Genomic DNA, 17502 nt, shown 5'->3' on the forward strand with positions numbered 1-17502 from the left:
TAGCCATTGAGCTAAATCCTCCTCATTTGTAGGAACTTTTTCAATGGACTTGTAAGCAACCATTTGAGTCAAGATGCCCCGTACATGTAGATAGAACCATCTCAACTGCTTCCTTCCAATGTATATGAACTTCCGAGTCATTTTGCCATAAAACATAAGTAGTGGAATCTCATTAGTAATAGGTGATTTATGCAAAAGGAGAAAGATGCTGAGCCTATATAAAGTGAAGGCAGTCTGTGGCATGCTTACAAATAACAATTACCACAAGTTCAAGAAGGTATCAAGAAGGTATCGAGACCTAAATATTCAGCTTTTCTTGAGTATTCTTCGCGTCTTTAATGTAACCAATTGTAATGATCATCTTGAACCACTTAGATTTACCCAAATACAAGTAAAATGTATTTTGTCATAGAATATGCCAATCACATAAAAATATGAACCTAACAATCTCCCTTTTCGGCAATCCGTGACAAAACCACAAGAGTACATTGAGTTTCCTAAAATACATTCTGCTCATGTTTACTAAAAAAAAATTAAAAAATAAGCCAAGTCTAAAAGATATGAACCTTGGAAGTTGCTGCATGAAGATGGCTTGGAATTTTGACTTGGTTTTAACTTGTCTTTCCTGAAAGGCACTAAACAAGATGCATCAAGGTGCTATGTGGAAAATAATGACAACTTAAAAAAATAAGCTCAAGAAAACTTTTATTCACAATGCTATCAAAATAAACAACAAAAATATCTCAATCATAGCAAGTGAACCAAAGCACAAAGATACACATCTCAAAATATATTAATATCAAAGTGTATCAAACTAACTCTACCTCAAAGTTAGTTACATAAAAAATTTATAACCCCTTAACATGACGTTCTCTCCCTAAATACATTACTCTCCTTGAGGATTGACATTCAAATCTCAAAATTCTCCTCATTTTTGACACAATTGTTGAAGGGATAGAAGGCCAAAAACTGACTAAAGATAAACAAAAAACTGACACAGAGCGAACAAGGAGAACAAGACTGTTAGGAACAAAGACTTTCAAACTTAGTAGACTTGCCCCCATCTGTATGTGTCAGAGAGAGAGAGAGAGAGAGAGAGAGAGAGAGAGAGAGAGAGAGAGAGAGAGAGAGAGAGAGAGAGAGAGAGAGCCTGAACAGTGTATAAACCTAACATATTGAATATCATTAGGCTAGTCTTACCTCAGAATGGGTGGCTTTAGGGAAAATTTAGCTGAACTCAAGTTCAATGCTTAGAACTTGCCCAAGCTTGGATCGCCCTCAGCTATCATATATGGGTGAACTTTGTGTTAATGTCTATCCAATTTACTATTCCAACTAAGCCCCAAATGTTCGTTTGAGAATAACTTATCTAGCTTTTTGTTGAAAGTACTGTAAATAAAAGATAAATGTTGAATAAAATAAGTAAGTGACACATGTGAGACCCGCAAATAGTAGGAAAAATTAACAATAAGCTGGCTTATAAGTGCATCCCAAATGGGCACCAAGTTTCTCCAAAGCAATATCTATGTCGGTATAGTTCCTAGTTACCTTACATATGAATTGGGACCTGAGGAAAAACATTTTGGATTTGTTGTTTTTTGAAATCAAGTTATTTACTTAGGCTAGATATTGTGTACTTAGCCATCTTTTTCTTTTTTATTGGTATGCATTTCAAAAATAGGTTTCTGTGGGTAACTTACTGGGTTTTATCTGCCAGGAACTTTGGAGATATTTATGATGTTGAGAATTTTGTAAAAATCTTGGATGGGGTGGTTAGATTGGCAAAAGATCAGCCTTCCGAAATATCAACAAGAAATATTTCTGTTGCCAATGTTCCTAATCGGGTGATAGAAGGCTACATTGTAGAACATGTTGAACCTGTTTATAAGCAAAAGGGCAACATATGGCTTGTTACATACCTCCCTTCAGTGAACATGAGAAAATCAGTAAAACCAAGTTCTACTTCTTCTGTTTTATGCTTGGCAATATTTGGAAGTTTGCAGTTGCAGCCAAAGATTCAAGAGGTTGTTGATTTAATGGTTGAGAGTCTAAGAAGTTTAAGATGAAAGTCAGATGGCCAATTCATAGTTGTGGATATAAGGGTTGATATGTTAGAGAAGAAGGGTTGCCATGAAAATGGTGATACTGGAAGAAAAACTTGTTATAGTGCACAAGATCTTGCTGAATTTTTGAAGAAGACTGGGTTTGACAAGGATACCTTAGTCTATTTGACTGAATCAAGGTGGCAAAGTAGCCTTGATGCTCTAAAGGATCTCTTCCTTAAAACGTATACAAAGGTGAGGCAGCTATTTTTTTCTTACCTCAGTAGTGGATAAAGAAACAGAATTTTGTTTCTTACTCATCCAAGCCAAAAGATTGGCTCCTACATAAAAACTCCCCCCAGTGGTGCTTTTTCTGTCATCAGCGTTCCCAGCCCAATCAGAATCAGAAAACCCAGCAATAGACAAATTAGACTCCTTGCTGTAAAATAATCCATAATCATAGGTTCCACTCACATATTTGATAATTCTCTTAACATCATTTAAATGAGAAACCTTAGGATTAGACCGAAATCTAGAGCAAACACCAACATTATAAGGTATATCAGGCCTACCAGCAGTCAAATACAAAAGACATCCAATCATGCTTCTATACAAAGTAACATCAACAGACTCACCTGAGGGATCAATTGTTAGTTTTGCATTAGCAGCCATTGGTGTTCTAGCATGAGCAGCCTTGTCTAGTCCAAATCTTTTAACCAGATTTCTTGCATATTTAGCTTGATTGATGTAGATTCCTGATTTAGTTTGCTTTACCTGCAATCCCAAAAAGTAAGTCAGTTCACCAACCATGCTCATTTCAAACATTGCCTTCATTTCATCTGCAAAAGAGTGAGCAAGAGAATCATTAGTAGCACCAAAAACAATGTCATCAACATAAATTTGAGCTACAACAAAACCAGTCTTATCCTTTCTTATGAAGAGTGTTGTATCTGCAGATCCCCTTTTGAATCCATGCTCAGTGAGATATGCAGTCAATCTGTCATACCAAGCCCTAGGAGCTTGTTTCAACCCATAGAGGGCTCTCTTCAATTTGTAGACATCATCAGGTCTATGAGGATCAACAAAACCTTTAGGTTGCTTAACATACACTTCTTCTTATAGCATCTCATTCAAGAAAGCACTCTTGACATCCATTTGATACAGCTTGAAGTTTAGGTGACTTGCTATGGCCAACAGTATCCAGATGGATTCTAACCTTGCTACTGGTGCAAGAGTCTCATCAAAATCAATTCCTTCCACTTATGTGTAGCCTTGTGCAACAAGTCTTGATTTGTTTCTAATCACAGTGCCATGTTCATCTGATTTGTTTTTAAAGATCCACTTAGTTCCAATCACATTTACACTCTTCGGTCTAGGAACTAGTTTCCACATATCATTTCGAATGAATTGATGAAGTTCTTCATGCATGAAATTTACCCAATCAGCATCTTGAAGTGCTTCATCCACCTTCTTCAGTTCAAATTGGGACAGATAGCATGAGTGAGTAATGACATTCAAGGCTTTTGATCTCAATCTCATGTTATCATTCAGACTACCCAATATATTTGTGGAGGGATGATTCAGTCTCATTTTAGAGGATGGACCTTTAACTAAGGATGTGGAGGTACCTTTCTGTTCAGATGGAGGACTGAGCTCACTTTGTACCTGTTGAGTTTCACAAACTGGAGTGGATGGTTCTGAATTTAATGGTACTGAAACTGCATCATTTAACACCAACAACTCTTCCTCACTATGTTTCCCAACATACTTAGCAGGAAGAGAATCATCAACTTCTAAAGACTTATCATGAGTAAGAGCAGTGCTTTCTGAAGGTGCTTCTGAACTCACTTCATCATTTATCACAACATTTGAAGATTCCATGACTGTTTTGGATCTCAGATTGTACACTCTATATGCTTTACTAGTGGAAGAGTACCCTAGAAAGTATCCTTTGTCACTTTTTGCATCAAACTTTTCTAAGTTCTCTCTATCACGTAAAATGTAACAGTCACTGCTAAATATCCTGAAATATTTGACAACAAGCTTCTTCCCTCTCCAGAGTTCATAGGGAGTTTTCTTGGAATCAGGTCTAAAATACACACAGTTGAGTGTATGACACGTAATGTTGACAGCTTCTCCCTAAAAAGATTTTGGCAACTTTTTGTTGTGTAACATAACCAGTGCCATCTCCTGCACAACCCTGTTTTTCCTTTCCACAATCCCATTTTGTTGAGATGTCTTGGGCGAAGAGAACTCTTAATGAGTGCCTTGATCATTGTAGAAAGTAGCCAGCTTAGTATTCTCAAATTCTCTTCCATGATCACTTTGTATTCTAGCTATTACAATATCTTTCTTAACCTGTAATTTCTTGCACAGATGTATCATCTTCTCAGGAGCCTCAGTTTTATCTTTCAAAAGCACAACCCAAGTATAGCTAGTAAAGTCATCCACAACAACTAGAATATACTTCTTTCCACCCAAACTCTGAACTCTTGCTGGACCCATGAGATCAATGTGCAGTAACTCTAGAGGTCTTGAGGTTTGGACACTAGTCACAGACGGATGCTTAGATTTCACTTGTTTATCTATTTGACATGGTCCATAAATGCACTTGTCTATCTTTTCAAACTTAGGTAAACCAATAACTGCCTCACATTTGGAAATCTTCTCTAACTGCTTATGACTAGCATGTCCCAAACGTTGATGCCACAAATCAACTTGATCAATCTTTGCACTAAAGCACTTGTTGTTCACACTTGGTGTTATTCCATAACAGTTGTCAATTATCCTTACACCAACACACATACAGTCACCTCTTTCATCAAGTATCTCACATTCATGCTTAGTGAAAAGAACATTTAATCCGTTGTCGCAAATCTGGCTTATGCTGAGTAAATTTGCCTTCAGTCCATTAACATACCAAACATCTTCAAACACTGGCAGTCCTGGAATGTCCACAGTTCCAATGCCTTTGATCACAGATTTGCTTCCATCTCCAAAAGTGACTGTCCCAATCTTTCTTTCAAAGAGAGTTTTGAATAACCCTTTGTTTCCTGTCATATGCTTGGAACAACCACTATCCAAATATCGAAGACAAGAATCACGTGCCTTTAAGGCAGTTAAAGCAGTATAGTACAAATAGTTCTTATCACATGTGATTATGCAAAGATACTCAAGGAAAGTTTTAACAAAGTCAACAAGATGCAAAGACAATAAGTAGACAAGTTGATATATAAGCAAGATGATTTTCCAAGAATCCATGACAACAGGGGTCAAGGATTAGCTCAGAGATCAAAAAATCTCTAACAAAAGAACTACCTACTCTGACTTCCTAATGCTACCCACCAGTAGAACTTACTGACACGACCACGTGCAAACTCTGAATCCACGGACTCCTTCTTTCTTGGATTCTTCAATCAGCTACAAGCACCCACACTTGATAATTTTTAAGCTTCTATGGTAGCAACCGAGTTGATCATCAAGATGTTGAAGTAATCTCTACCTTGAAAACCCTAAGATTTGTGTAAAAGAAAGCTCCTCTAGATCTCACAAGAGATTTACACAAAACAGCAAAGTATGAGCAACAACTCAACTGAGGCAACTCTAAAAATGTGGCTAGGGTTTTTCTTTATATACCTAGGGTAAAAACAGAAAACCCAAAACGTTTAATGAGTTAGGGTTGAGCTGAAATATTTTGCAGAAAAACATTCTGCCCGAGATTCGATCGATTGAGTCTTTCCTTTGATTGATCGAGCCAGGCCGAAATGCACCAATGCATCTATAGCCACTTGATTCTAACTTTACATGAAAGACCTAACTTTGAGCAAGCCTAAACAAGACTAAACAACTTGTTTTGATCATGGTTTGCCAACAATACAAATTAGAGTTCTAAATACATAAAATCCTAAATCTTTAAAACCTAACATATATATATATATATATATTAGGGACCCATAATGGTATTGTAAAACGCTGCTATAGCCCAATCCAAAAAAAAAAAAAAAAAAAAAAAAAAAAAAAAAATTGAGGGACCTATAGTAGCATTTGTGAAATGCTGCTATAACCCAACCAAAAAAAAAAAAAAAAAAAAATTTGAGGACCCTATAGCAGCGTTTATGGAATGTTGCTATAGCCTGACAAAATATTTTTTTGAAGGACCTATAGCATCATTTTACAAAGGCCAATATAGGTCCTTGTAAGACAAAGACCTATATTGGCATTTGTTAAACGTTGCTATAGCCCAACTTAGGAATTTTTTTTTTTTTGTTTGAGGGACTTATAGCAGAGTTTCATAAATCACACTATAGGTCCATTAAAAAAAATAAATTTAATTTTTTTTTTTTAGAAGTCCCTCATATATATATATATTGGCATTTTTAAAATTTTTCTATAGTTCAATTTAGGGGAAAAAAAATTAAGGACCTTTAGCAGCGTTTTAAAAACGCTACCATAGGTCAAATCGTGAAAAAAAAAAGTAAAGTAAAGTGATGGACCAAAGTCCAAAACTTCAAAAGAATGACTTGATAAGTCATTCATAGCCAAACACAAAGTCCAAAAAAGAAAAAAGAAAAAAGAAAAAGAGTGAACGTGTGTGGCCACTTTCCTACCACACGCGTTTACTTCCCCCCCCCCCTAAATCTGTAGCCATACATTGCCACCTACCCCAAATCAGATTCAAAATTTCAAACTACTTTAATCTCAATGTTTTGATTCTAAGTTTTAAACTGTTGGAATGCTCTCTCTCGGTATCTCCTTTCTATTAGTTTCTTGTTATTCTTTCTTTCTTTATTTGCTGCTTCTATTTTTTTTTTTTTCATCTTGTGTTTTAAACAGAGATGAAAGCAGTGGAATTTTTTTTTTTCCCTTTTCTAGAAAGGTAGTGGCTTAGAGTCTTAGACATCAAACACAAGGAGAAAAATAGCCAAAACTTTATACCTAAAATTTTAAGATTGGTTATTGATCCTTAATAGGCTACGTAGGTTGGCTAAATGTCTTTTATTCTTTCTAAAGAAAATATGGTTGAAAAAAAAATGTGAAGATTTTGAGGAAGTAAACATATAGAAAAAAAAAAAAAAAATACAAGAAGAACACTTTTGTCAAAATCAAAATAAAATTGGATTACATAGTCAAGTTTTTGGTGATTATGATATTGGAAATTTTTTTTTAGTGAAAGTTCAAATAGCGTTGAAAACACTATGAACGTTTAGACCCCTAAACAACAAATAACCAATTCAAGCTTTATATCAAACAATGTATGTGTGGAAAATGATGACAAGCTTAAAACAGAATTGATAAACAATTTAAACCATAAATAATCACAATCACAGCAGTAATTAAATGGTAAAGATAAGGGAAAGATAGATGCAAACACAAGGACAACACACGATGTGTTATCGAATAGGAAACCGAAGCCTTGGGCGTAAAACTTCTCTGCCGCCCTCTAAGCGGTCAATAATCCACTAGAAAATGTAGTTGGATACTTGAATAGCAATAGATCCTCCAAGCCTAATCTACCCAAGTACATATGCCCTCCAAGCTTCATGCTTCAACGAGGTTGCCTCGAACCTTTTCTTTTTTAGCTTATCGAATTCCGCTATAAACCATAGCATCAACCAATAATTATTGGTCCCTTCCAAACTGCTTCCCTTAGCACCAAAAGAACCTTCTCACAGACATGAGTATGGTGAGAAAATGATTTGGTCAAGAACCTCTCAAGGATGTATCAATGGAGAGGAAGAGAGTAGAGGAATTTGAAGAGTCTCTTTGTAAAAATTGTGGATGAGGCAATCTTTTTTTTCTCTAGGGTTTCTCTCTCAAAATTATCTCTAAAAGCTCTTTACATTTCGTGGGAATGAGGGGTATTTATACTAGGGTGAGAATGGAATGCAAAGAGTAAGTTTTTCCTAAACAGGGTGTTCTCGTGACTTGACCTCACGAGTGGGTTGAGTTGCGAGTTCAAGCCGTGAGCTAATAGTCTGGCCAGCTTGGGACTTTTGTTTAGTAGTGCAACAGTCGGCGTGAATCTTCAACTTCTGGCATGCTTGGCACGTGTGTAACTTTTGGCGACTTGCAAGCCACGAGCCACCCGTGAGATCTAGTCGCGAGTTATTGTTTCTTTGCAAAATCTTGAGCATTTCTTCACTCTTTCACTCACTACCTTTACAAGATTCCCACCTAAATATAGGGTTATTAATTGCTAAAACACAAGCAAATTAGGCAAGGAATAAAGCCAACAAAATTGTTGATTAAATTCAACCTTACATTTTGGTACTATTGAAATATTTTCAGCCTAACAAATAACGACTTTGCAATTGTGACTTGCCCTAAAAAAATGGTAAAATTTTCCTTATATGAAATTTTCTTTGGTTCAACTCGTGTGAACATTGTGAAGGGAAAAGTTTTGAACTCCGAATATAAATTGGTGATGAACTTTTGTTATCAATTTGCATGATGAATAAATTAAACATAAACTTGGTAAAACAAAGCAATTAAAATTCCATGCACGTTCAAAAGTGGGGTTATGGTCTTTCTCTAAAAAAAAAAAAAAAGGTGGGGTTATGGTCTAAAGGTGTACATCTTTTTTGTAAAAGGTGTAGATCTCATCAATCTGGATGATGAATGAAAGTTCAATTAGTGTTGAAAACACTCTTGAATGTTTAGACCTCAAATAACAAAATACCAATTCAAGCTTATTATCAAACAATTAATATGCGGAATATGAAAATAAACCAAACACAGAATTAATAAACAATCTAAGCCAATTATAATCATATCCATAGCAGAAAATAAATGGCAAAGATAAAGGGAAGAGAGATACAAACATAAGGAAAACACGCGATTTGTTATCGAAGAGGAAACTAAAGCCCTCGGCGTAAAACCTCTCCGCTGCCCTCCAAGTGGTAAATAATCCACTAGAAAATGTAGTTGGGATACATGAACAGCAATAGACTGTCCAAGCCTAATCTATCCAGGTACCTAAGCTGTTCAAGCTTCTTGCTCCAAGGAGGTTGGGCCAAACCTTTTTCTTCTCTAGCTTACTGGATTCTGCTATAGCCCATAGCATCAACCAATAACCATTGGTCCCTTCCAAACTGCTTCTCTTAGCACCAAATGAATCTTCTCATAGAAGTAGGTGTGATGAGAAAAGGATTTGGTCAAGAACCTCTCAAGGATGTATCAATGGAGAGGAAGAGAGTAGAGGAATTTGAAAAGTCTCTTAGTGAAGAATGGGGATGAGGCAATCTTATTTTTCTCTAGGGTTTCTCTTATAAAATTCTCTCTGGAAGCTCTCTACATTTCGTGGGTATTAGGATCTATATATAGTGGTGTGTGTTTGGAATATGAAGAGTCAGTTTTTCTCAAATAGGGCTGGTTGGCAGCTTGTCCTTGCGACTGGTCCAAGTCGCGAGTTCAAGTCGCAAGATAATGGCCTGGCCAACTTGGGACTTTTGTCCTGTAGTGCGACAGTTGGCGTGACCCTTCACCTCCCCACATGCTTCTCACGTGCATAGCATTGTGTGGCTTGCAAGCCGCGAGTCAGTGGCGAGTCCTAGCCGCGAGTCCCTGCTTCTTTGTACACAGATGAGCAATTCTTCACACTCTCTTCACACACTACCCTTACATGAATCCTACATAAATACAAGGTTACCAAGTGCTAAATTACAAGCAAAATAGCACAGAATAAAACCAACAAGATGGTTGATAAATTTCAACCTTAGAATCTCCCCCTTTGGCTATTCCGTGACAAAACCCTATAACAAACTCTAGACTTAACGCGTGAGTTGGGAACAGTTGGAAAACTCACTCAAACCTAACTCTAGAATCTATGAAGCTTTTGAACCATAAGAACAAGAACTCCTGAAACATAACAACACAATAAGGTCATTGTATGCAGAAAACTTGTAATGCATTTGGAGCAAGCACAATGCAATCAAGCACAACAGAATAAAGCAATAAACCATGGCAAGACCAAAACAAGCAATCACTATAAACAAGTGATCACAATACTCATTCACACTTGGAATGAACATCCGGACATTCAAGCTAACAAACACAGGGTAAATCACTTGAATGACCAACACTCAACCAATGCACAGTACATGAAGTATATGCATCTAGGAAAAAAATCCTACAAGGGCACAAGAGTGAGAGTACTTAGAAGGAAATGCATAACATTTAGTTATAAGTACTGATTTAGCAAAGCACACAGGCTGCAAAAAGCAAGGTACAAACCATAAAGCCTATAAAGTGCATAGAAACAAACCCTAAAAGCTTACAAAAGCAATATGAGTACAAAGGGCAATATGGGTACAAAGGCATAAACAGAAACCTTAAAAACCTACAAAGGTACCAGGTACAAACCATAAACTCATAAAGCAAGCTAAAAAACCTCGTATTATATACTGAATAACTACTGAAATAAATAACTATACCAGAGAATCACAAGTTTTCCAAAAGTATTAAAAACATATCAACACAAGATAAACACTCGCAACCAGATAACAATAAACACATCAGATAAAAGCAAGAGTATATAACAACTATAATAACTCCCCTTTCAGTATGCTTCCTATCTCCCCTTTTCTATGTATTGCTCTCCCTCTTTTTGTCTGGAATAGCTAAAGGCTATCTTTGAGCTTTTGCTGTATAGTATCCAGTTGAGTCTCGATGGTTGTGAGTCGCATTTGAGTTTGACTGTGAAAAGAGTGAAGAAGCTGTTCTAAATCAGATATTTGATGAGACACATTTGCAATTAAGTGGCTTTACTTGGATGTTTGAAATCTAGGAGGAACAGATGGAGTCCTAGTTGATTGGACAAGAGTAACTGTAGCATGAGCAGATGGAGATGCATGTGTGGATGGCTCAGTCTTAGGTTTCTTGGAGGAGTGACTCTTGCTTGCTTGAAGAGTGTACATGGATATTGGTCGAGGACGAGGCACGATTTTCTCATCTGATGAAGGACTAACACCTTCACGAAGGACAGTCTTCATTACTAGACTGCAGAATGGAAGAATTGTTTGTGTTGCTGAACGAGCCGCTGTTTTCCCAATGATTTCGAATATGTGAGCACAAATGTCAATCGGGGCACCGGTAATGAGGTCACACAGAAATTTAGCCCTTCCAAGACTAATGGAGGCAGTATTTGACAGTGGGTAGTGATTGGAAAACATGATCAGCTTTAGAGTTGTCAGTTCGGGTGAAAACAATGCAGTGTTTATAGATGATCCTGTGCTTCCCACTTCATGTTCATTTCAAGAACTTGAAGGATGTCTTATGCCTGAAGTACTCTGTCATCATATGGAGTTCGATCCACATTTCCTAGTCTGGTAATGTGAAGTACCTTAGCAATGTAGTCTGCATTGATGGAAAATTATGTTCCTCGAACCCAGCATTTCAACTCTACCCCAGTGTATCTGGCATTAGAGAAGAATTCCTTGACCAATTCTTCAATGGGATCCCTAAAATTTCCGAAAAGGTCAGCCTAATCTCTTTATTCAAAAATCTTAGGGATAAATGTTGTCCCTAAGGTATCAAACTTGACAACTCTTTCCACAATGGCAGAAGCCTCTTTGAAAGTGTCTGTGTACGTCTTTGAATCAATAGGTGTCTTGAATCTCTCAATGGAAGAGTCCCTAGATAATTTAGATGACAGTCGTGTCCGTTTAGCAATCGGGGTTGACGAGTCATCGGTTACAATGTCTTTGCCTTTGGATGAACAACGTGTCAACTGATAAACATCAAACACACAGTAGAGAACCAATTGCAATGCCATAGGGTACACACATTAGTTTGATTAGATTCAGATATGAGAGTGTGAAACAAAGAGATTTCACAGAATCATAAAAGCATTAACTAGTCTAACACCAAGAAGACATAAGTGACACAGACAAAAGAAATATGCAAACAAATATGATGAATGACAGAAACAACTCAGAGTCAAATGGGCAATGTGCATCACAAAGTCACAAATGACAAAAAAACCAATAACATGATATGAATGGAGCAACACATTCATGAACCATATCATAGAGCACAGTCTCTCAATAGACAAAAACATGATAACACACATGTAGAATAAGAAACAAAGTAAAGCTTAGACAAGAACTTCAAAACAAAACATTCATAAACCCTCAAACCAAGTTCGAACCCATAAAAACTCAACAGCACAAAAACACCTCACAACACAAAAAAAAAATGCTCGAAACAAGTACAATGAAGTGAGATATAGATAACCCATACCTTTTTCTTGGTGTTTGATGAAGACATGATGCAAAAATGGAAGCTTTTTCAAAGAGACATAGAGTGTTTGAGAGAGAGAAATGGGGAAGATAACAAACAGTCATTGATATTCGAGAGAAAACTAAAAAACAATTTTAAAAACTGTCTTTAAAATGCAAAACATGCGTTTTTCGGGACTAAATTAAGTCGCCAGTCAGTCGCTAGGGTAAGCCGCGAAATGCTATGAAACCAAGATTTTCAAAAATTCTTACAAGTGTTTTTTGCGACTGGAAGGTCTACCTGCGATATAATCACGATATGAGCCACGAAAATCTTTGAGTACCCCTCGTGACTGGACCTTCCACCTGCGAACAAGTTGCCACACTGAGACTTTGACTCGCCAGTGAGCCGTGAAAAGTCTCGGAGTGAGCTCGCGATTGGAATATGTGACTGGTACTACCCGCGACTGAGTCGCCAAAACAGGGTAACACTGTTTTTGAAATTTTGACATTTTTGTAAAAACAAAATACTTTCCAAAAACAAACTAAAACACTCTAAAATCTTTTTGTGTTTGATCAACAAAGATTGGACTTGTGAAAACACATTTAAACAAGTACAATCACACAAACGAATATGGCATTTATTGTACATAGACTAATGTGTGTGGATATCAAACATGAGATAGTCCTTAGTCTAATGTGAAGTTTCAATAATCAATTCAATCAAGGTATACACAACTAGCACTAGATAATGTGACCCATCTTAATTATAAAAGTATGCATATATGACCTCCCACATAAACTTGAGTACAATACTTTGAAGCTTTTCATTTGGCTCCATATACATCATAACATTTGATCATTTTGAATCAACATATCTCATTGTGAGATAAATGCCTGAAATTTTTAATATTTCAAATTGATGAGTTAGCCTTTGGCTTTTTGGGCATCAAACATTTTATTTTGGTCGCTTTCCCTTTTTCCTAATCAAATACTAGTATGTGTGACAAACTTTTGCAGCTCAATATCTCTTTTCATTTGGAGATTTACATTTGATGAACTTTTTAATTGAAAGCAATAAAAATAAAAGTGGGAAGATCTATTTACAATTATTCATGACAAGGTTGAAGATCTATTTACAAGATTGAAGATCTATTTACAACAATCATAAAGATTTCAAGATTTTTCCCACAAAGATATGAGTGCATATGAGACAAGCTAAACTTGTAGATGCACAAAGCCATTAGTACAACGGTACAAGGCAAAACATGCTTTGAGACAACACTCAACAAAGTTGATCAAACTTTTGGATTTTCTACTTTTTATGTGTTTTTTGATTTTTGACAAAAAGTAATAAAAGATTAATAAAAAACAATGTAAAAACATTTTAGAATGAAAAATATAAACAAGCAACAATTCAAAACAAACAGAAGCATAAAGCATACAACAAACCATATTCACAAAGCATAGGAAGAATTGATGCATGGACATGTTATGATGCTTATGCATGAGTACCCTTCATCACCCACACGTCATGTGCGTTTGGGGTGATATCCTTGACGGATTAGGTACGAGAGTTAGGACTGTCAAACATCTTTGTGAAACTTTCCAAACAGTTTGTGAAGGCACCAATCATCTTCATCATGTCCATCATTTCGGGATCACGATTTTGACTCCTTAGTTGCTCACCACCCCAAGACCTCTCGCCATTTCTCCTTCCTCTTGATCGAGGAGTACTTGCATTGTTTAATGCTCTCAGTTTGTGACAGTTTGGTCTAGTATGTCCTTACAATCCGCAATAGTGACACAAATAATTCGTTCTAGGACCCTGTATTGATCTTGGAAGTAATCTTCCTCTAGCTCCAAATCTGGCTTCTAATTAATTACGAGACTTGTTAAATACCCGTTGATCAGCTACATTCTTCTTCCTCTCAGGCTTAACTTTCTCAGGAATAGGCTTATCCACATCCGTCTCTTTGGTCTTTACAAACTTCATTCCTTTGGTGACATTGGCTGATGAGCTACTCCCTCCGGTATATCCCAACCCGGACTTATTTGAAGCATGTTTTTGAGATGAAATAACATCATCTAGCTTCTTGGAGGAGACCCTATCTATCTTGGTATGAGCTTGCACTACCTCTTGCTCAAGAAATCTTACTTTGTGTAAGCTTCTGATAGCTCACCATTAAGTGCTTCAATCTCACACTTTGCCTCCTTGTATCGTACCAGCAAACTTTTGTAATCTTCCTCAGCTTTCTTTATCTTCTTCACAGCTGCTTTTACCACCTTTGCATACTCACCCGATTTCTCAAGAAGTAAGGCGTAATTCTCTTAAAGACCAGATGTATATTCATCTTTTTCAGCCTCTGATTCTTCAACAACCCCAATAGACTCCAAATTAGAATGTTCTTCAAGCTCCTTCACAAGTGTATCCACATCATGTGAGGACTCCACATGTGCAATGGTTATGAATGCAGAGTAGTTTCCTTCTTCGTCATAACTTTCCCCTGAATCAGAATTCGACAAATCTGAGTCACTTAGAGTAGTGGCATAGACCTTGCCCTTTGACTTCAAATAGTTGGGACATTCCTTTTTGAAGTGTCCATGTCCATTACATTCGAAACATGTGATTCCTTGAGAAGATTGGGTATCTCTACCATCTTTCCTTTGGAATTCTTTCTTCTCCTTCCCGGAAATTTGAAATTTTCCTTTGTCACCAAATTTCCCACAATTCTTGAGTTTCAAGAATTTCCGGAAGTTCTTTACATGATACGCCACATCTTTATCTACTGCATCCTCTTCCAAAGATTCATGAGACACCACCCTCTCATCTATTGTCTTAAGAGTGAGAGATTTGCTCTTCCTCTGCATAGGCAGTGGCAATTCATATGTTTGTAAAGAGCCAGCCAGCTCTTGAACTTTAATGTTGTCAAGATCTTTGGTCTCCTCAATAGCTGTTACTTTGGCACGAAAACTCTCCGGCAGTGACCGAAGGATCTTCCTTACAATTTTAGAATCCTTCGTCTTTTCTCCTAAGTTAAATTTGCCGATGACCACCTCGTTCAACTTACTGTAAAAAGAGTCAAAAGACTCATCCTCACTCATCTTTAGCTCTTCAAAGCGAGTGGTCAGCATCTGGAGTTTGGTGTCCTTCACCTTCTTAGTCCCCTCATAAGTTGTCTCCAGAATTTCCCATGCTTCCTTAGCAATGGTGATATGTGAAATCCTGTGAAATTCTTCTAGAGAGATAGCACAGAAAATAGCATTCAAGGCTTTACTGTTAACATTAGCCACTGCAAGAGCTGTCTTATCCCAAGTGGATTTGGCAGCCTCTGGTCTAGTCCAACTAGCCTCAACAGCATCCCACACGGCATCGTCAATAGAACAAAAAAATGCCCTCATACGAACTTTCCAAAATGCATAATTATTATCATAAAAAAATGGTGGCACATTTAGGGATTGAGACCTATCCATCTTAAAACGGGTTCAAGGATCGCACTAAGGTATTTAAACCACAACAAGTGCACCAGCTCTAATACCAATTGAAAGTTCAGTTAGTGTTGAAAACACTCTTGAACGTTTAGACCCCAAATAACAAAATACCAATTCAAGCTTATTATCAAACAATTAATGTGCGGAACATGAAAATAAGCCAAACACAGAATTGATAAACAATCTAAATTAATTATAATCACATCCACAGCAGAAAATAAGAGGCAAAGATAAAGGGAAGAGAGATGCAAACACAAGGACAACACGCGATGTGTTATCGAAGAGGAAACCGAAGCGCTCGACATAAAACCTCTCCACCGCCCTTTAAGCGGTAAATAATCTACTAGAAAATGTAGTTGGGATATATGAACAGCAATAGACCTTACAAGCCTAATCTACCCAAGTACCTAAGCCTTCTAAGCTTCTTACTCCAATAAGGTTGCGCTGAACCTTTTTCTTCTCTAGCTTACCGGATTCCGCTATAGCTCATAGCATCAACCAATAACCATTGGTCCCTTCCAAACTGCTTCCCTTAGCACCAAATGAACCTTCTCATAGATGTGGGTGTGATGAGAAAAGGATTTGGTCAAGAACCTCTCAAAGATGTATCAATGAAGAGGAAGAGAGTAGAGGAATTTTAAGAGTCTCTTAGTGAAGATTAGAGATGAGGCAATCTTGTTTTTCTTTAGGATTTCTCCCCAAAATTCTCTTTGGAAGCTCTCTACATTTCGTGGGTATAAGGGTCTATATATAGTGGTGTGTGTTTGGAATACGAAGAGTTAGTTTTTCCCAAATAAGGTTGGTCGGCGGCTTGTCCTCGCGACTAGTCCAAGTCGCGAGTTCAAGTTGCAAGATAATGGCGTAGCCTGCCTGAGACTTTTGTCCTGTAGTGCGATAGTTGGCGTGACCCTTCACCTCCCCGCATGCTTCTCACGTGCACAGCATTTGGTGGGTTTTAAGCCGCGAGTTAGTCGCGAGTCCTAGCCATGAGTCCCTGCTTCTTTGCACATAGATGAGCAACTCTTTACACACTACCCTTACATGAATCCCACCTAAATATAGGGTTACTAGGTGCTAAATTACAAGCAAATTGGCACGGAATAAAGCCAACAAGATGGTTGATAAATTTCAACCTTACAATGAATAAATTAAACATAAATTTGGTATAAAAAAAAAAAAAGCAATTAAAATTCTATGCACATTTAAAAGTGGGGTTATGGTCTAAAGGTGTATATTTTTTTCGTAAAAAGTGTAGATCTCAGGTCTTGGCATGAATATTAAGTATGCTCAATGAAGTGATCAATTTGACTCTTTCGACCAACTGACTCACTTTGATTGGCAATGTCACACAATGTTTTCAATTTGTTAGTTTGGATACTAACATTTTTCTTTTTGGAATATTAGGTAAGACTAATTTTCTTGTGTTTGATAGGAATCTTGAAAATGAGTTCGCGTGAATTTTTACTTTTCTGTTTAACTTGACGTGAGATAGAGTTGCTTTAAAAAAAAATTTAACCAAAAATAAAACGTGTTTGTCAGAAGTTTTCTTTTAACCAAAAGTAGTTTTTTTTACCCTCTTTTTTTTAGAGGCAAATGCTAAAAATGAGTTTGAAAGTTTGAATCTTTACTCCTCTGTTTCACATGATGTGAGATAGAGTTGTTTTAAAAAACTTTTTAACAAAAAAAAAAAAAAAGTGTTGTCTTAAATTTTCTTTTAACCAAAAGTAGTTTTTTTTTTTTTTTTTTTTTTT

At 36.8% G+C, this 17502-nt stretch overlaps 1 pseudogene; it reads left to right on the plus strand.

Moving 5' to 3' along the window:
• LOC136064961 (protein MANNAN SYNTHESIS-RELATED 1-like) overlaps positions 1-17502 on the plus strand; it is a 110308-nt pseudogene that overhangs the window by 13870 nt on the left and 78936 nt on the right.

This window comes from Quercus suber, unplaced genomic scaffold (assembly GCF_002906115.3).
Source record: "Quercus suber isolate HL8 unplaced genomic scaffold, Cork oak 2.0 scaffold_25, whole genome shotgun sequence".
In the NCBI taxonomy this organism is placed as follows: domain Eukaryota; kingdom Viridiplantae; phylum Streptophyta; class Magnoliopsida; order Fagales; family Fagaceae; genus Quercus; species Quercus suber.